General features: G+C 38.3%; 2 long non-coding RNA genes and 1 pseudogene across 2 annotated transcripts in view; all 3 read left to right on the forward strand.

The window, feature by feature from the left end:
• The first annotated feature begins 969 nt into the window (after positions 1-969).
• LOC125610361 lies at positions 970-11,705 on the forward strand. The gene is made up of 5 exons (XR_007343305.1): positions 970-1,110; positions 6,815-6,955; positions 7,543-7,641; positions 8,521-8,624; positions 11,583-11,705. It is a non-coding gene; the product is annotated as an uncharacterized LOC125610361 (long non-coding RNA).
• Positions 11,706-12,539: 834 nt separating this feature from the next.
• Positions 12,540-14,075, forward strand: LOC107159942 (annotated as a pseudogene).
• Positions 14,076-16,542: 2,467 nt separating this feature from the next.
• Positions 16,543-20,530, forward strand: part of LOC125612820 — a 10,339-nt gene continuing 6,351 nt past the window's right edge. Inside the window, exons 1-2 of the long non-coding RNA XR_007343296.1 lie at positions 16,543-16,752; positions 18,819-18,945. This is a non-coding gene — a long non-coding RNA (uncharacterized LOC125612820). The remainder of the gene's footprint in view (positions 16,753-18,818; positions 18,946-20,530) is intronic.

A 20,530-nucleotide genomic window follows, 5' to 3' on the forward strand; every position in this document is an offset into this window, starting at 1 on the left:
CTCTGATGTATGCTACTATAGACATTATATGCACTGTACATTTAGGCTACACTAAATTTATTTATTTATTCATTTATTTTGTGGTGATGAGGATTGAACCCAGGGACTTGTGAATGCGAAGCAAGCACTCTACCGACTGAGCTATATCCCCAGCCCTGTTAAAAACCATTTCCCTTTCTTCTGTGAGTAATTAATCTTAGCTCAATGGGATTCTTTAAAATAATAAACATAATTTTTGGCTTTTTTATATTAACACATTAAGCACAAAACTCATTGTACACATGTACAAAATGTTATCTTTCTTTATACCTTTATACTATAAGTGTGTACACACACACAAGCGTGCGTGCGCGCGCGCACACACACACACACACACACACACGAACACATGTATAAAAAAGTACAGTGTCAGGATCAACAACATCACTGTCTTCCACCTCCACATCTTGTCCCACAGGAAGATCATGGGGCAGTTACATTCAGGGAACTGCTAGTACCTAGGATAACAATCCTTCTTCTAAGACACCTTCTGATGGCCCTGCCTGAAGCTATTCTTAATGAATCACGCTTTTCTTTTCTTTTCAGTTGAGAGAGGGAACAGCATAAGAAAAGGGGAAAATGTCCTTCTGGACCTTGGTTTATGGCATGATAATAGATATTAAAAGACTTGGTGTTTGCCACCCACAACCAATGTCATTTTGCATCCTTGAGGTCAGGGTACTCTCTATGCATTCTCTTGAACAGCTGCATAACTTTTCTTTAGCACAGGGAGAAATGCTTGAGTTGAGTACCAATTAACATTCCCACCCTGCAAGTAACCAATGAAATGAGCTCCCTTCTTTTATTCAGGGATTCAACCTGATGTTGTCTTAGGGCTGTGTCTCTCTTCCTAAATGGAATCTCCAATTAAAACCTTACCTGTATGTTTACTTGCCTGACTCAGTTTTGTTTCCATTTTCTTCCAGGTCAAAAGGTTTGAGTGTCTGACATAATTTTGATGACTCCCCTGGTGAGCATTGGGCAGAACCTCCTAGGCTCAGGACTTCCCACACGACCTGCCAGGAACAGCTAGGCCACCTGGATCTTCTTTTCTAACAGTCAAGGCGAGGGGTAAGTCTCTCTAGCCCACTTTTCCCCATTTTCTGCAAAAGGACTTCCTCACCCCTCCTTTGTCCTGCAGGTAGGGTCCCTTTCCTTTGCCCATTATGTTGCTTCTGTTTTTCTCCTTCTCGTTCTCATTTTTTTCTCTCTCCCCCTCTTTCTCATTCTCCTATTTTTCAGTCCCCATTCTAGTTATGGCCCAAGATATGAAGAGGCCTCTATGGTAATAAAATGGGCTGGATCACTCTGATAGCTACAAATCAGGAAATGGGAGTGTTCCTCCTGAAGTAATTGCTAGGCCCTGTCCTCTGGTACATGAAGAGATGTGATGTTTGAGTCTTCTACACTTCTTTCTTTTTATTTTTCTGGAGAGAAGTCATTTGTTCTTCCTTATATTTAAAAAAAAAAACAAACCTGTGGCACTGAAAGTACTAGGACCCCACCATCAGAAGATCCAGATGATTCAGCTTGTCCAAGGTCAAATTCAGTCATCTGACCCTTCTCCTACCCCTCTGATACTTTCCCTGACATTGCTACCTCCTGAATGGTAACACTGACAGTCACCCCACCACTCTGCCTTGAGAGGCTAGCCCTGAACCCCTCCGATGAGGCTTCCTTCTAGGACAAAATTAGAACCAGCTGATCTTTTTCTTTTCCTTCCTCAGAGAATTACCTAATGGAGAAGGAAGTCTCACTAGTGTGTATGCCCTCTTTCCTTCACTAGAGTGTGTGTCCCTCTTTTCATAACAGATTTAGGAATAGGCAAGAAAGGGTTCCAGGATGAAATTTTAAAGCTAAACTTTCTTTTCCCATTACCTGCCAAGATGTGATGAGAGTACTAGCTAGTTACAGCACTTGAGAAAGTTAGAATGATTGCTAATGCAAGGGAAGCTGCAGATGGATTTGTGATCACCTAGCTGCACATCAGTGTTAATGAGTTAGGGAGTGATGCCATTCCAACAGGAACACAAAATGGGGTTACAGCCAGGGGTTTCATTGTAGGGAGTAAACGGGACACTTCCCATTTGTTGTGAAAGATATGCGATTAAACCTGCAAATCACAACAAAGTCTAGCTGTGTTGCTAAACAGAAACAGGCAGATAGAAACTTATAGAAAATATACTAATATAGATACTACCTCAGCAGAGGGAATAGACTGATAGCCATGAATTTTTTTTTTAACCCAATCAGCTCTGGACACAGGGAAAACAAAAATTAGAACAAGAACATTAAACTCCTGTTGCTGCTTTGGTTAAAGAGGCCTTTAAGGTACTTAATAGAGACAGGGCAGAGGAAGCAAACTAGGATAGATGATTGGCACAAGCAAAAAAGAAAAAGAAAGCTTTCTTCCCTAATATGTCTGCCCTTTCATTAAGGTGACCTTAGGAAAGAGCCCTCCCAGAGGGACCGCCCCAGGGTCCAATCAGTATGCTTAAGGCTATAATAGCAACCTGGGGCAATGAATGCCCTAATTGTCAATGAGCAGGGCAACAAAGTTGCAACCCACATCAGAGGCCTCTCTTGATACCATTGAAAGATGCCTCTGCCAGGAACTCAGATCTCATGGGAGAAACCCTGGGTCACCCTAGATGTGCAGGTAGGAAAGCTTGTAGATACTGCAGCTGCCTGTTCTGCCCTGATCCAACATATTGGGCCTTATCATACCAGGAGTCTTTGGTTTCAGGAATACATGGTAGGGCTTAGATGAGATACTTATCTTTCCCTTCTACTTAAACTATTGGCTCTCAAACTATCTCCCATTTCTTTATTCCCCAGAATGTCCTATCCCTCTGTCAAGAAGGGACAAAACTGCAAGCAAATGTATCACTGAAGCCAGACTCACAGGTATTTATTTCCTAGGCTATAAGGAAAATCCTTATAGGAGTCCTGAATGGGAAAGGTGGGTTTACTTTTGGTGGTTCTAAGCCCCAAACTAGGATTTATCTCAAGACTGGTAACCTATTTCTCCAGACAATTAGATCCAATGGTCAAGTTTGAGAGCAGCGCCTGCAACTGCTTTGCTGGTTAATGAGGCCTCTAAATTAACCTTATGATATTAGGAGGTTTTATAATCCCACCATATGAAATTGCAAAGCTTGTAGCCAACCCCCAACACAATGCATAAATTCCTGGCCCTAGTTCTGATCTAACTAATATGCCTAAATATTGCTCTGTGGAAATATAAAAATGAGGTCAGTGGGGGTACTTCATTGAGTCAGGATGGCTTCCAGATGGACAAGAGATTATGATTCCTAGGGCTGATCAGTGCAAACTTTCTAATCATCTACATGATGTCACCTATTACAAAATGGACAACCTCTGAGACCTGCTTAGGGCTATTCTTACTGGAAAGGGACTTTGTAAACTCTAAGTACGACGTTCCCACTTTGAAAGCCTCTTCAGTCTTGGGGTTATTCTTCTGGTGAAAACTGGGCATTAGGCTTTGCCCAAATGCCTTCAAAGATGTGTGCAAATATTTTAGCAGTGTTTATAGACACTTTCACAGGGTAGCTAGAAGCCTTCCCCACTAGGGGACAGATGGCCATAGGAGTATGTAAAAGTGTTTCAAAAGAAATTATTCTATAATTTAGACTCCCAAATCCCCCCCAAATTGATAATGGTCCTGCTTTTGTTGCAAAGATGACATCAAATCTCTATAGTTATTGGAATTAATTATAAATCATTCAGCTCATTATCCCTAGTCCTCAGGAAAAGTAGAAAAAGCTAATCATTAAATAAATCCTAGCCAAGCTATGTCAAGAAAACCATGTGCCCCAATTAGGCTGTTTTCCATTGCCCTTTGATTAATTCAAGCTGCCACAAGGAGCCATCAAAAATTAAGCCCTTTGGAGATGCCAGCAATTCCTGAATACCACCTTTTAATTTGACAGATACAAACCATACCTTACAATATTGCATTAACCTGGGCAAAACCCAGCAAGCTCTCTTGGACTATGGAAACAAACTTGAGTGTGACCCAACACAGAACCCTGCTGTACTTCCAAAAATGCAGCTAAGAGACAGGGTTATGCTTAACTGTGGAGAGTGGGATTAGCAGAAGCCAACTGCAGTTAGGCGCCATGGTACTTGCCTATAATCCCAGCAGCTCAGGAGGCTGAGACAGGAAGATCATGGGTTCAAAGCCAGCCTCAGCAAAAAATGAGGCACTAAACAATTTAGTGAGACCCTGTCTCTAAGTAATATACAAAACAGGGCTGGGGATGTGACTCAGTGGTTGAGTGCCCCTGAACTCAATCCCAGGTTCCCATCCTGCACCAAAAAAAAGACTAACTGAAGCCCAAGCGGAAAGGACTGTATCAAGTTATAAAACTCCCCACTGCTACAAAGTGACTGGAATTCCCCAGTTGGTGCCACTTAATAAGAATGAAACATTTTCTGCCTTCCATAAGATTCTTCAGATTTATAGAAATATACTTGATAACCCATGGAGGACCTCAAATACTTGTTCAAAAACTTTATCCACTGACAAGATAGGCAATATGGTGATTTACCTTGCAGGGAGCCATATTTATGGTTTTCAGGGATGTAGACTCTTCATAGACCAGAAGTTTGGATTGCCCACTTTGTCTTTTAGATCAGCTGGTAAGATTTTTATGGCAAAGTCCTTATATCAGCAGGTAGAATCTATGGAACATAAAGAGAAATGCAACAAATGTCTCTGATTCAAATGTATGATATGTCAAAATCATTGTACTGCCATGTGTAACTAATTAAAACAAATTAAAAAAAGAATAAGGAAGATAAATTGATAAAATGGAAAAACGACATGGACCAGCAAAAGGAAAAGGGATCATGGCATGACAATAGACATAAGGAGACTTGTGTGCCACCCTCGACCAGAGTCACTTTGCATCACCAATGTCTGGGTGCCCTGTATGTGTTGTCCTGAACAGCCTGTAGTGAATTATCTTCAGCACAGGGAAAAACACTCAAGTTTAGTGCCAATTAACATTCCCACTCTGCAAGTAACTAGTAAAATGAACTCTTCTCTGATTCAGGGATGCTTCTTGTCAGAGATTTGTCTCCCTTATTAAACAGAAGCCCTTAAAAAAGCCTTGTATGTGTTCACTTGCCTGACTGGATTGTTTTTCATTGTCATCCAGGCAAAAAGTTCCTAGTGTCTGGCATCACATGGTGGTTTCCTTGGTTTCATTATTTCATCTTAGATCTGCTTATAAACAGATGATGTACCAGGAATATTCCCTCTATGAATATTTTTTGTTTTGTTTTTGTTTTGGGGGGCCCAAGTTTTCAAATTTTTTAAGGAGCTTGTTGAAAATTGCTAAACCCTTCACTGTGAATTTTTTGGATGTTTTTTATTTCCCCATGCAATTTTCTTCTGTCTTTTTAGTTGAGAGTTCTTGTTCCAGTTCCAACAGTGCCTTATTAGCCTATTCTTTGTGGGCGGACACCCTAGGATCTCCTCTGCTCCTCAATATTATCCTTACCTACACGTAGGTTAAATTTGTTTTGCATCTTAATTATAGCTTTTTTTTTTTGCAACCACCTCATCCTTAACAAATCTTTTTAATCCTAAATGAAATTCTTCTGTTTTTCCAGATGCCACTCATATTTCTTGGTGACATCATTCCAAGTGAAAGCAAGGTTCTTGATGCAGTCATAGATTTGTAATTTTTTCAGAATTGCATCAGTGTCTGCTTACTATCTTCCTCAGCTGCAGCAACAGCCTAGGCAAACATTATCCTCAGATGGTAGGTTTTAAGACCTGTTAAACTCCTTGATCCATTGGTTGTATCAAAGAATGGTGTTTTGGAGGAAGAAACACCACCTTGGCAAAGAGCTGGAGATTAAAAGTTGGAGGAGGATAATCAAGAACATTATCAAACATGAGCAAAACATTGAAGTATGTAGTTCTCCAAAATGGTGCTTCTCCATTTCACTGGTGTAGCAGTGAACACATACAAGAAGAGCATCTTGCAAGAGGAGCTGGGTCATCCATGACCTCTGATTGTTCCTGTAATGCAATGGCAGTGTGTGCTTGTTGAGATGCCTGAATGCCCTGTGCTTCTCACTGTAGGTTAAGAAGAATTTTAGCTGGTATCCTTCAATATTGCCCCCAAATCATACTGTTACGCCATATTTCAATGTCTTAAAACTTAGCATTGACTTTAACTTCCTTGTGGATGAAAAAAATCTTTTTGAGACTGTTTCCAGATTAGGGAGGGATTGTCAATACTGAAGATTTGCTTTGCTTTGGTAAATAATTTTCCTCCACAGACTATCTGCATGTTTAAAAAAAAATCCAACTGACTTTACATCACCACATAAACATTTGTTAGTCTTTCTCACATTATATACTGAGCAATTATTCTCAAGTAATTTAAATCATTCAGAGCTAGCAGTAAATTCCGAATCATAGTTAGGTCCAGCCTTCTTTCAGCATCACAAATGGCATTTTTACTTTGATCTTGATGACCATAGTGCTGAGAGGGATATCTTTGTGTCTGGTCTTCAATATAAGTCATTAGATATTTCTCCATTTCTGCTTCAAGTCCTTCTCAAATTTTAGTCTCCATTACTTCAGTGAGGCAAACCCTTTACCAGCTTCTATCCCTGCGTTCTTGTCCTACAAGAGAATAGCCATGGTGGGATGGAACATGCCTGACTGTGCAATAATTTTCACTGATATTTTTTCCTTCATAGTTCTTAATCACTTTAATTTTTTTTCCAGGTCAGTCTCTTGAGATGGCCTCTTACTGGGACATTAGCAGTGGATTTTGTAGGTTTAGGAGCCATGGCATGAACAAAACAAGGATTAAATGAAGCACAGGAGAAAATGAGATGATGAAGAGATGCAGTAAACATGAGATGGGTGAGGCTGCTGGTAGTGAAACATAACATACTGATTTACAGTAAACTTTTTCATTTTAAAAGTGTAAGGAGTACAGTCAAAATAATGATAAAGCATATAGTAGAATTTTCTGTAGCTGTTGGGTGGAATGTTCTGTTGATAATTATTAGGGCCATTGGGTCTAGGATGCAATTGAACTCTGCTATTCCTTGGACTCTGTCTGAATGATCTGTCCATTGGTGAAAGTGCAGTGTTACATTCCCTACTATTATATTGCAATCTATCTCTCCCTTTAGGTCTACTTATATTTGTTTTCTATGTTTCAGTGCTCTGATATGGGGCACAAATTTATTTAGAATTTTTTTCTTCCTGCTTAATTAACCCCTTTACCATTATATAATGATCTTCCTTTTCTTACCACTTTTAACTTATTCTATTTTATCAGATATAAGTATGGCTACTCCTGCTTCTTGTATTCCATTTGCCTGTAACATTTTATTCTACCCTTAGTTTTCAGTCTGTGCCTGTCTGCAGAAGTGAATTGAGTTTCTTGTAAAGAACATGTATTTGGATTTTATTGTTTCAGTTACTTTGTCTTTTAATTACAGAATACAATTCCCAGAAAATAAAAACATGAGAGAATATATCTCCACCCAACCTGTCCTACAAGAAATGCTAAAGGCAGTTCCTTAAGATGAAACATATTGGTGAGCAAGAAAACAGAGTTTCATATCTCCCAATGTTAACAGTAATTATACAACCCGGAATGTTCAAATATTGTAAACACAACCCATAAACCATTTGTATCTTTAATATGAAGACAAATACAAAATAATTGAAAATAATTCTTAAAATATTAATATAGGCAATTTTGACAGATATGATATTGAATATCAAAAATTCAATTATGAAGATAAGTGGAATGCAAGTATAGTTTGTGTTTTATCTGTTATGCCTGTGATCATTAAATTGCTATCATTTAAAAAATATTTCTAGGGGCTGGGGATGTGGCTCAAGTGGTAGTGCGCTCGCCTGGCATGCGTGCGGCCCGGGTTCGATCCTCAGCACCACATACAGGCAGGGATATTGTGTCCGCCGATAACTAAAAAATAAATATTAAAATTCTCACTCTCTCTCTTTTAAAAAAATTTAAAAAATAAAAAATAAAAAATATTTCTATAATCAAAAGATATTTTTGTAAAACTCCTGGTAACTACAAAGCAAACATATATAGTAGGCTAATCAAAAAATCATAAATAAGAATTCAAAACATTTCAAATAAATCACTTTACTACTCTTAAGAGAGTAAGAAAGAAACTACAACAGGACTAGAATACAAATTACAAAATGGCTATAGGAAAACATTACCTATGCATAATTAATTTAAAATGTATGTTATACTTGTATCTAGAATGTCTACCTAAGTAAGGTCTGTGTGCTAAAGGCCTAGTTCCTAACCCATGGTACTACTGGGAGGTGGTGAAAACTTAAGAGGTAGGATCTTTGGGGGATGTTTTAGGTCCTTGGGGGTATACCTTTGAATAGGATTATGACCTCAGTCTCTTTTTCTCTTTTTCATGCTGAAGCCATGAGATGAATGGTATTGCACTATCACCTGCTTTTACCATTGCCGTGCTGCCACAAACTCAAATGAATAGGATCAATCAGCTGTAGACTGAAACCTCTGAAAGTGAGTCAAAACACTTCGTCTCTGTAAGTTGACTGTTTCAGGTATTTTTTTAATAGTAACAGAAATCTAAAACAGTATGGAAAATATATAAGGCCGGCATGGTGGTGCAGGCCTATAATCCTAGTGACTTGGAAGTGGAGGCAGGAGGATTGCAAGTTTGAGTCCAGCCTCAGTGATTTAAACTCTCAGCAACTTACTGAGATCCTGTACCAAAATAAATAAAAAGGACTGGGAATATAGCTCATTGGTAGAGTACCCCTGGGTTAAATCTTGAGTACCACTCACACAAACTTAACAATAACAGTCTTTTATTATCAAAATTGATTATAATAGGCTGGGGATGTGGCTCAAGTGGTAACTCGCTCGCCTGACATGCGCCGGGCGCTGGGTTCGATCCTCAGCACCACATAAAATAAAATAAAGATGTTGTGTCCACCGAAAACTAAAAAATAAATATTAAAAAAATTTCTCTCTCTCTCTCTTTAAAAAAATTGATTATAATATACTATACACAATAGTGCTATACTTTCTGTCAGATCAGACAAGGCAGGCAGCGACCAAAGGAGGCAGATTTAAAAGGGCTGCTGAACAGGCTTTATTGAGATATCACTCCCAGGCAGAACTCGATCAGACTCACAGAGGGGACAGGGGAAGAGTCTGAGGAGAAACCTTGGAAGCTCCACCGGATTGGACTTTTATGGGGCTTACAGCAGGAAGGGAAGGGCTTAGGACAGGAAAAGGTGTTTCTAGGGTCCCTTGCCCCCTTGGAGTTGGTCAGGGGAGTTGGCTGAACTTCAGGATTGGCCAGGGGGTCCTGATGATTGACAGGCGTTAGTCAGGAGATCTGGCTGATTGACCAGCATTTCCACCAGCATCTGATTGGTGTTCTTTTCCGGGCGCCGGCTGCTTTGTTCTAAGTCGCCACTAAGTCGCCACCAAGTCACCACCACGGACCTAACACTTTCATACTTGGAAACACAGTACATGTGTTTACACCAACATCATCATAAACACATGAATAATACTTTTTACCACAACATTATAATGGCTATGACATCAGTAAGTCATGGGAATCTTTCAATGGAATTTCTTTATCTTTGGTGGGTAGCCTTTGTCCCTCATTGCCTGACTTCTGATAACATTCTCTCTCATAGGAAACTTGTTTGCATAGCTGATAACCCTTTGGGCTTTTGTCTGACCCATGTCTCTGTTTTTTTTTTTTTTTTTTACTTTCTATAGGATAGCCTGTCAGAAAAAGAAGTTAGGATAAGCTGTGTTGGTCAAGTAAGACAGTGGAGGAGACTCAAGAAAACACATGAATTAAGAACAGTAGTGTATTACTCTTAAAATCCCAGATAAGAGGGTAGCTCACTCCCCTGGGATAACAAGAATGAGCCATCCTGGATAAGCATTCACAAGCGCTTGGGTGAGGTGGGAAGGTCAGAAAAGGAGAGATACATAATGAAGGTCCAGTGGGCTGCACCCTTAACGGTATTACCAAGCAGGTTACTCAAGGGAAGTCATAATTATTGGTTTCTAGCCTGTAAACTCGTGCTCCATGCAGGCACACTGAGTGGGAGGTGATCTCTGCATAGCATCTGGATGGTCTACCAGGGGAGTGGGAGCCACTGGGGCAAGTCCAGTGTTGTGTCTAGCTTTCCTGTAAGGTGAGGTCTCCAAGAACCAGTTGTCTACAACTAAAAATATTTTAAAAAATGTTTATTCTTTGTCCAAGGGCTTATTTTTTTCATTGTCACATATACTGATGTATATATCAATTGAGTAGAGTGTTACATCATCAATGATTCAGAAAGAACTGTCTGTATTAGGAAATATTGCCTTCCTTCGTATAGACTTACCATTAGTTTAAAAGCTTTATGTATTTGGTAATTCAGTTTTCATAACTTCTCAAGAGGCAGGAACTATTACCATTCCTGTGATTCAATTCTAAATCTGAGCTAAAGCTCTGCAAGAAAATAATGTAAGATAATTGAGCCTGTCTTCAGGGTCTTTCCTCACATCAATTATCTTAGAAATACTTATTTAAAAAAATTTAGGTACTTTTTTTAGGTCTAGTTTCCCAGGGATTTTACCATATCTCATGGTGAGTTATTTTCCTTTAGGCTTTCAACTCTATATTTGTTTACAATTTAAGTCTGTAATCTACCACTAATTAATAGTTTTTATGAGCTCAAAGATTAGGACTTTTGATATTTTTTTAGTTATATACAACACCAGGATACACCCTGACATTATCACAAAAGCATGGAATACAACCTGCTCAGATTCAGTTCCAGGCACTCCCCTGTTCCCCTCCCTCCACTTCATCAATCCCTCTTCAATCTATTTATAGCATATTTAAAAAAAAAACATAGTATCCAGGGGATACACCCAATGCCAGGAACCACTATTCCACATCCATGTATGCACACATGAAAATTCAGTCAGATTCATTTCACTGTTAAGGTCAGATCTTAATTTGCTCCAAGAATATTCAGTTTCCCGCACCATTATGAAAACTCAAGTGTCACCACTGATCTGTCATAAATTATTTGCATTAATATTCGCTTTTATATATTTCTTATTTTTGCACATATCATACTGTATTAGTTACAAAGAGACTTCATTTAACACCAGAATTATCCCTCTAGAGCCCTCTTTTTTAACCATGCTTCTATTCTATAATGAAGAACGAAAACTGCACATCTTGCACCTATAGCAGTATTCCTAGCTGTGGCCTGATTTACCCAGCTACTTGAACTGTGGGTAAATAAATGCTTGTTCAAAAAATGTGAGATTTTTACAACTACACAACTTAGTTGTTCACATAAATGTGTCTATTGTACTGGTGAATCCTGGGTAATCCTTCCCCAAACACTCCTCTTTTAATTTTTGCAATACATTCAAGTGACTTTTATCGGATCTCATTGCTTCTCTTTCTTTCATGGCTTTCTGAAGACTTGGGAAATTTGTACTCCCCCAGGCGCATGGAACACAAGAGGAACTTGAGGAGGCATTCCTGGGTGACTCTGCACAAGCAAGGAGGACACAGTGGTTGTGTCTCAAGACCACTCATGACAGGTGCGAGCTTGGCCTATGTGTGGGGACTATATTGGCAAATATTCCAGTTCCCTGCCCTCCCTATATGGCTAAATGAGGAATTCAGATCATTTGTGTAAATAATGATTTTGCCCAAGAATCAGTGTGTCTATTTACTAAAACACATTACTGCTTCTTTAATCTTTTTATGCTGGCTTTAAATATTTTCACTTATGTATGTATGTGTGTGTGTATGTGTGTGTGTATATATATATATATATATATATTTTGTTCCTGGTCATATGACCTCTAAATTTAAATTTGTATTTTTGTATTGTGAAATAGTATCTTTTTAAAAAATGTATTTTCCCAAGATTCATTTCAATTATTCTCATCTTTTCAAGCATCAGTCTTAATCAGATGGGAAAATCACTTTTTATTAGGAAAGACAAATGTTACACATCTATATTAGTGTTTCTGAGAAAGTTTCATGGTTGAAAAAGACAGGGGTGTTTTTAGGAATAACATGTCAAAATTATGCAGAATTTAATGCTCAGAAAGGTCTGAGGGAACAGGGAATGTAACTCAGTGATAGAGCACTTGTCTAACACACCTAGCACAAAGGAGACCCTGCATTCAGCGCCCCCCAATACGTGCACTTTGTGCACACACATTAATCTGTGAATAGTTTTCATTATATGGCTTTTTTCATTTACTTTAATTTAATTCACAAGGCATTAATTTTGATGGAAATAATGTTGAAACTCCCAATCTCAAAAAAAACAAAGGTCAAATGTTTTCACTGGTATGTGAATAAAGACGGGGCATCAAGTGGGTGGAGGGAGAAGAGAAATTCATTGGATTAGACAAAGGGGAATGAAGGGAAAAGGAGGTTAGGAATAGGAAAGTCATTGGAATGAGTCTGACATAACTTTCCTACATACACATATGAAAATACCTAAATGAACCCCACCATCATATCCACCCACAGTAACAGAGTCCTAATTAGAGTAAGATATATTCTATCCTGTGTAACTTTATCATAATGGATTTATAGTCATGTATTACTAAAGAACCCAATTTTAAAAAACTGAAACTCTTCTGACTGCATAGGCCAGCCATTTTGTTACTATGCAAGTATGAATTCATTAGATTGTTTACCCAAAATTTGGAAGCATTGACTGGAGTCTTTGATTTTTTTTTCCATTTCATTTTTTAAATACCTGCTTTATATATCCTTATATAGATACCCATGATATAAGTTTGTATTCTTTTTTTTACTCTTTGAGCAAGTACTAAAGTTGTTTTCAGTGCAATAAGAAGTGACATTCCGGTTGCTGGGCACCGCGGCTAGCGTGCGTGGGAGGGTGGAGTGCGCGGGAGGGTGGAGTGCGCGGGCCCTGGCGACCTTTGTGAGCAAGCTGGAGGCGGCCAAGAAGAACCCGAGTGAGGCGCTGGCGGACAATGTCAGGCAATACTGGGCTAACCTGAAGCTGTGGTTCAAGCAGAGATCAGCAAGGAGGAGTTTGACCTTGAGGCCCATGGACTTCTCACACAGGAAAATGTGCATTCTCTCAACGATTTCCTCCTGGCCATCCTCACGCGGTATCAGATTTTGGTTTCCACACCAGAGGGTGCTGGATCTTTGCCTTGGACTGGGGGACCTGCAGCAAAGCCTGGGAAGCCCAAGGGCAAGAAAAAGCCCTCTTCTGTTCGTCAGAAGTTTGACCAGTTCTTGGCAAAGGATCCCCAGGATGACGACTTGAAACTCTGCTCCCACATGATGATGCTTCCCACGCGCGGCCAGCTGGAGGGGAGGATGATTGTGACAGCCTACCAACACGGGCTGGACAGCGTGGCTGAGAACACGGTGGTCTTTGAGCCACCTTAAAGACATAGTGACGTCAGTTGTGTCTAGAAGGAAAGCCCAACCGGCTGCGAGATGACCACTTTAAGTTTGCCTTCAGTAGCAATGTAACCCCACAGCCATACCTGAAGAACAGCATGGTGGCCTACAATAACCTAATCGAAGGCCCTCTGGCTGTGTCCGCTTCCTGTGCTGGTGAGAACCCGACTGCCCATCTGCCCCCTGATGCTGCTGAGCAGCAGGCTGCACTCCTGCTTATCTGCTCTGGGGATTCGCTGCCTGCACCTTTGCCTCCAGTGAACATGTAGAAACTCCCTGAGGCTTTGCAGGTACACTGGGAAGTCATCCCTACACACACCATCTATGCCCTCAACATCGAGAGCATCATCATGAGACTTTGGCACCCGAATCACGAGGAGGAGCTGCAGCAAGACCAAGTCCACCATCAGCGCCTGGCGGCCAAGGAGGGGGCTTAGAGGAATGGATGTATAGGTATGTGTATATGGTTCATGCATCTGAAGCTTTGTATTTGATTTTATATTTTAAACGTGACAAATGCTCTGCTAAGTGGTATTGAGGGTGTGGGGTCCTCACGGGTCATTGCTTGCTGAAGAGGGCATGTTTGGGGTCTACATTTTGAGGCTGAAGTGTAGAGTGTACATATAACCTTTCTTATGAAAATGGGACAGTGAGTATGTTTTCTGTTGTTGCTGCAAGGCCATTCGTGTAATACAGGGCCACCCTGTCTGTGCGTGTTCCCAGTTACAGGAGCAGGCATGATGAAGTCCTGTGCCTGGAGACGGGATGCCTGTCTGAGGCCCTGTGTAAGATGGACCATCCTAGAGTGAAGGTGCCATTGCAGCCTGTCCCCTTTGACTGGCAGGATATTCTTGTGTTCAGTGACAACCCAAAAGTTCTGTGACTGGCCAGATAAAACTTCTACACTCTTGATTTTTGTTGGAATAACCTATCCAGTGTTGAAACTCGGACACCTCTTTTAGTGGTGGGTTTAGTTTTTAGCAGCTTTAGGTAGCCTCCAAGTCATCCATCATTTTAGCTCCATAGAAAATGTGACTTGCAGATGCTGTGCTGTTGGACAAAATTAAGTCCAGCCAATCCACCCTCCTGGAATGCAGTCTACTTTATAAGACGTCTTCCTGCAGCTCTAGTTTGTTTAGTATTGAAGTGCCCAGAGATGATTAGCAGGTGCTTCTGTTAATTATCCTTAAAAGATGTCTTGCTATAACTCTAATTTGTATAGTGTTAATATGACTAATGGTGACTAAAGGCACATCTACTAATTATTCCTATAGAACATGTTTTTAAAAATCTTATAAATTGGATTTATGCTTGGTAATTGTATTTGTAGGAAATATCTATTTCTACCCTTTTAAGTGCTAAATTGAAAATAATCCACTTTGACAGTGTTACTGAAAACCACTTTTGCTTTTCTAGAGATACTTATGCTTTTTACTCAATAGTGTTGATGGACAAATTAGTCTGTTGATGGGTTTGTGTAGGACTGAGGAATGGATGTGTAGGTATGTGTATATGGTTCATGTGTCTGAAGCTCTGTATTTGATTTTATACTTTAAATGTGACAAATGTTTTGGCAGAAAACCTTTTTGTTATTTATTAAAGTAAATACATAAGGAAAACTATCATAAAAAGTGACATTCATTTTATTCTTGTGACTTTTATAAAAGATCCTGTGTTTAGACAGTAATTAACACACATTTCTATTACTTAGCAGGTCTTGGTTATGCTGAACCATTGACACTCCTCTGTGAATAGATGTTATGTGTCCTGAATAGAGAAGATGGGATTCCTCAACCTGGATTGATCAGAGTTTTCCTTACATGATACCACCTGGAGGTACCAAAGAAGAGTGCTGACTAGATTCAGGCTACCAACAAGCAGATTAGGATTTGTTGTATACAAAAATGATAGCTAGCTTGACTGTGTTGAGAGGAACATTCTATAATGAAAGAAAATCTGAGATTTATTACCTTTATGCCTACTATGCAATAATAAAATTGTCAATCTGATGATCTAAAACTATTCTGAGGAGTTTCCTCAAGATTTATGAGATATTATTAGCAAGAAACAGAGAATATACTTAACTCATACCAACTTAATAGTGAGGGATTTGTTTGGCCAGATAAGGTTTCAATTGGGTGATTCCTGCAATAAAAAAAATCATAGAATTTCAAAACCAGATCATGGTTGAGAAAAAAGAAAAAGAATTACCCCCTCATTGTCATTCTATTATAATACTAGTATAGTATTATGATAATACTATAGCATGGCATAATTAATCTTAATTCCACTGCATATATATCAAATGTTTGTATACTGCTTCATGGGAAATAGACTGTGGCATACATGCAGTGAAGGGAATAGACAAGATAGTTCCCAAATTTAAAGTAAAATGGGGATTTTTCTGAGGAAACATATAAAAGTCACTGGTTTTATTTTCTTTAAATAACTAATGAGGGCTGGGGATGTGGCTCAAGCGGTGGCGCACTCATCTGGCATGCGTGCGGCCCGGGTTCGATCCTCAGCACCACATACAAACAAAGATGCTGTGTCCGCCGAAAAACTAAAATAAATAAATAAATAAATAAATAAATAAATAAATAAATAAATATTAAAAATTCTCTTTCTCTCTCTCTCTAAAAAAATAACTAATGATAGCTATGCTTTTTCTTATAAATGGAAAACTTCATTTAAATCAAAATCGCAATGTAGTAATTTTATCAGACACACAACAGAAATATAAGAAATGTCATTGTGTGTCTGGGATATATGGTTCACACTGTTTATATAGCTAATTTTCTGTACCTTTAATGGGCACATTTTCATCTTTGCCTTCGATGCAAGATGGCCATGTCATGTAAATTTTACTGACATCTGTTTTTTTGCAGTCAAAAATTAGATGAAAGGTTAAAGACTGAGTTTATTCAAATGATGTCTTATGTCTTGTTCTTCTGTGTTCTTGTAGTACTGTGACCCATGACATGGTGGAGAAATGATGGCAAGTGACAATTCTATCTACAAGGAAGGTGGCATTTAATTATTCTTTCCCATTCTTACCACTGGATGTGGATAATGGCTTGAGAAAATTTTGCCACCTTGTTCTCCAGACGTTCAGCATCTTCTTAACTGAGGAATTCTGTCATCATCCTTTTCGCATCACAGTCTGGAAATGCTCTTGAAGCTGTGAGTTTCACTCTTTCAGGTCTTGCTGCTTGTATGATGTGTTTGTATGATGTCTTTAAAATAAAACAAAACAATGTTTTATATTTTTTGCATATTGTTTTTAAGTGTAGAAAAGTAAATTCAATCCCTAATTATGTCCCTACAGTGTATAGCTCCCTTCCTCCTGTAATTACTTATTCATTAATATATTTCTAGCTGTATGATTCTAGGAGACAATGTTAAAGTGAAAAAGTAACAATGTGAATGAAACTTAGAAGACAAAGTGAACTTTAATTTTAATAGTGAAGGAAGATCCAAATTGATCAGTGCACGTTATCTATAGAAGTCTTCATGGGGGGATCCTCCATAAGCCAATGAATCAGAGATTTAAGATGAGGCTAAAGAAAGCATAATGCCTATCAGTTAAACTATTATGCATAATAGCCTTATTCTACAGTTGTTTACAATATCTTCCTATAATCCTAAAGGCATAAGTTTGTTCACATAAAAATAAAAGCTATAATGAAATTAGATCATAAGTGAATTCACAAATACCCTGATATTCTGATTCTGATTGCCTTGAGGCAGATTTTGATTGAAGGTCATGGATACCTTCACATCATCCCCTGTTGCATGAAGGTTAACTGTAATGAAATATTTCTTATAATAAAGAGGCTGCAATGATGTCTGTGATTTCCACTTTTCCTGTTGACATTCATTCTTCCAGTGTTGGTGCAAGTGATCTACCAGGTGCCAACAAATGGTTTCAGGCAAGTTCATACAAATGCAGACAATGAAAACCATATCAAGGCTGTGACCAGGCTAACAGCAATTGAGATAATATTGGAGAAACATGTACTAAAATTGGTTAAATATTGGAAGCCAGTATAGAACAGATAACATCTATCAAGGGGGCCATATTAATTGAGCTACATCTTGGAAAAGAAGAGTTTTCTTGGAATAGGGAGGCAAAACTACCACAAAGGGCAAAAGAGGTGCAGGTGGGGTGAGAAGCAGCCGGGGTGTGCACATCAGAGGGTTTTCACAGTGTTTTGAGAATGATGAGGCTAGAGAAGAGGCTGAGGTGGAAGTCAGGGTTCATGTCCTTCCCTGAGAACAGTAAGGAGAGAGAACATGTTGATATTCAAGTTCAAATCACTTTCAGATTGAAAGTTGAAGTTTATTGGAAAATAGAAAACAATATATGTGAGGTATTTTGAAAGATTTATAAATTCATTTTTAAAATTCAACATAAACTATAATCTTCTGTGTACCACATGGGTAAATCACGGCAGAACAGCATAGAACACTTTTCATATTCTTATTTCTGTTCGTTGTGGATTCAGAAAAGTTAGCAGAACCTAAACGCTAGACACTGCTATTGGTATTAGCCAGCTTGGTAAACAGATGAAATTACCCCATGCTAGTTTGCTTTTGTTTGTTTATTTTGTTTGATTAGTGTTGTTTCATTTTAAAGAGAAGTCATCTCTGCACACACACAAGAAAGGGTACTGCTTAGGGTATTGTGTCATCCCTGTTAGCTTAATTTCCAGAGCACAGAAAAATCCAAAGTTATCAATATTTGTACGATAAATCTAATTGCTTTATCTTTTATTTTCACTGTCTTTATAACATTGCACCTTTTCTTCTGCTTAACTGGGATAAAGTGGTGGTCTTTCAGTTTCCTGTAGCTGAAACATTTTGATTTGAGATATTTCTCCTCCTCTAACATAAACATTCAATTTTGTGAATCTCTCCATAAGTTTTGCTTTCTTTACCTCCCACAAATTCTGATGAGATAGGATTTCATTTCATTTATTCCAAAATATTTTTAGTATCTCTTAATATTTTTTGACGTAAGTGTTTAATTTCTAGATTAATTCTGTTGTTGTCTGAAGGCAGATAATGTACGATAATTATTATTTAACTTTATTGAAGCTTGTTTTATATACAAGAATGTGCTATTTCTTGGGGAATGGAATATATAAGCTGAAGAAGAATACATATTCTGATCTTGTTGGATGAAGTAATGAATAGATAATTATATCCAGTTGATTGTTGGTTCTGTTGCATTTGTTTCCTTACAGATGTTCAACTGACTGTATCTGCCCATTTCTGATAGACAGTATTGAAGCCTTCATTATATTTAAGTATTTCTTCATGTGATGACATTGGTTTCTTCTTCAAGAAACCTGACTGTTAAATTTATACATGGTAAGAACTGTTATATTATCCTGGAGCTGACTCTTTTATAATTATAAAACATGATTTCTTATCCTATATAATACATACATATACATATGCTTATGTGAAATTAATGACAGCAATATTACAAAGGATGGGACTAGAATTATTTTGTTATGATAAGGTTCTCACAATACTTATGAATCAACATAGTGTTTTTGAAAGGCAAGTTGCAAATATTATATTGCAAACCACATTTATGAATCAACATAGTGTTTTTGAAAGGCAAATTGCAAATATTATATTGCAAACTATAGTTCAAGCTGTTAGACCAAGGGCCTCAGTTCCTTGCTGGCTATTGACTGGAGTCTGCATTCAGTTTCTTACCCTGTGGGCTTCTCCCATATGGAGGAATTTTTACCAAAGTTATTAAAGTATAAGAGTTTTCCAGAAAGAAAGAATCACAATCATATGTAACATAGTCATCTACTTGCTATCCCTATACTTTTCAATATTCTATTCAATATAAATCATATCTTCTGACTATATAGAGAAGGGATTAAAATACAATGTTGTGATAACTAACAGGTGGAGATAATTTGGCACCATGGTAGTCTACTAACCAGATACTGTCCAATTGTAAACATTTTCTGTTTTCATTTATTTTTCATAACCTTAATTCTTTGAAAAGAATTTGAAAGAGGCCTTATGTGGGTTGTCACATAGTATAGATATATCTGGTGATAACTGTTAGACCAGGACTGTGGATTAATTTAGATGCCTCTAAACTGGACATGTAATCAGGAGGCTGAGGCTGGAGGAGTGTGAGTTCACAGGCAGCCTTGTATACTTATGGCCACCCTGTCTTAAAAGTGATAAGGGCAAAGGCTGGGATGTAGCTCAGTGATAATATGCCACTAGGTAGTCTCCAGTAGAAAAATTAAATAAATGTGAAGATAATAAAGGTAATCAAAATTTGTGGAGGAAATTAATAAAAATAAAGGTACAATAAAGATCATTTAAAATAAGTTACTTTTAGTAGGTAAGGAAATATACTCAGGGCATTGACCACATTGCTAAGGTTCTATTAATTCATATTTAAAGTGAAGATCAAAAATACCACAACTTTGTTTTAAAATTTTCAAGTGTTTTATATTTACCAGAAAAATTGCAAATGTAAACAGAAAGTGTTCATATCCCCCCACCTCCAGAGTTCCCCTTATTTTTAGTTTACCATAAGAGTTTAACTTGATATGGCACATTTATCATTAACAATCCTGGATTTTATGTATATTTTATACACACACACACAAACACACTTTATTCACTAACAACCACACCACCTTCATATTCTATTTCTTTCTCTTAATGGTCATTTTCTGTTCTGGGATATCCCATCCAGGATTCCAGATAACTTTTCAGTATCCTGTCTACTACATATCCTTCAGATGTGACACTTTCTCAGACTCATATTTTTTAATGACTGCAACATTCCTTATTTGGAAATTTCCTAGAGCCGCCCCCTCCCCCTGCGCCGGCAAGGTAGAGGGGAACTGTGACCATCCACAGAGCAGGCCCAGCGGCCTGCTGAGGGGCAGAGCCGCCCCCCACCCCC

Source organism: Marmota marmota, unplaced genomic scaffold (genome assembly GCF_001458135.2).
Source record: "Marmota marmota marmota unplaced genomic scaffold, marMar, whole genome shotgun sequence".
Taxonomy (NCBI): Eukaryota; Metazoa; Chordata; class Mammalia; order Rodentia; family Sciuridae; genus Marmota; species Marmota marmota.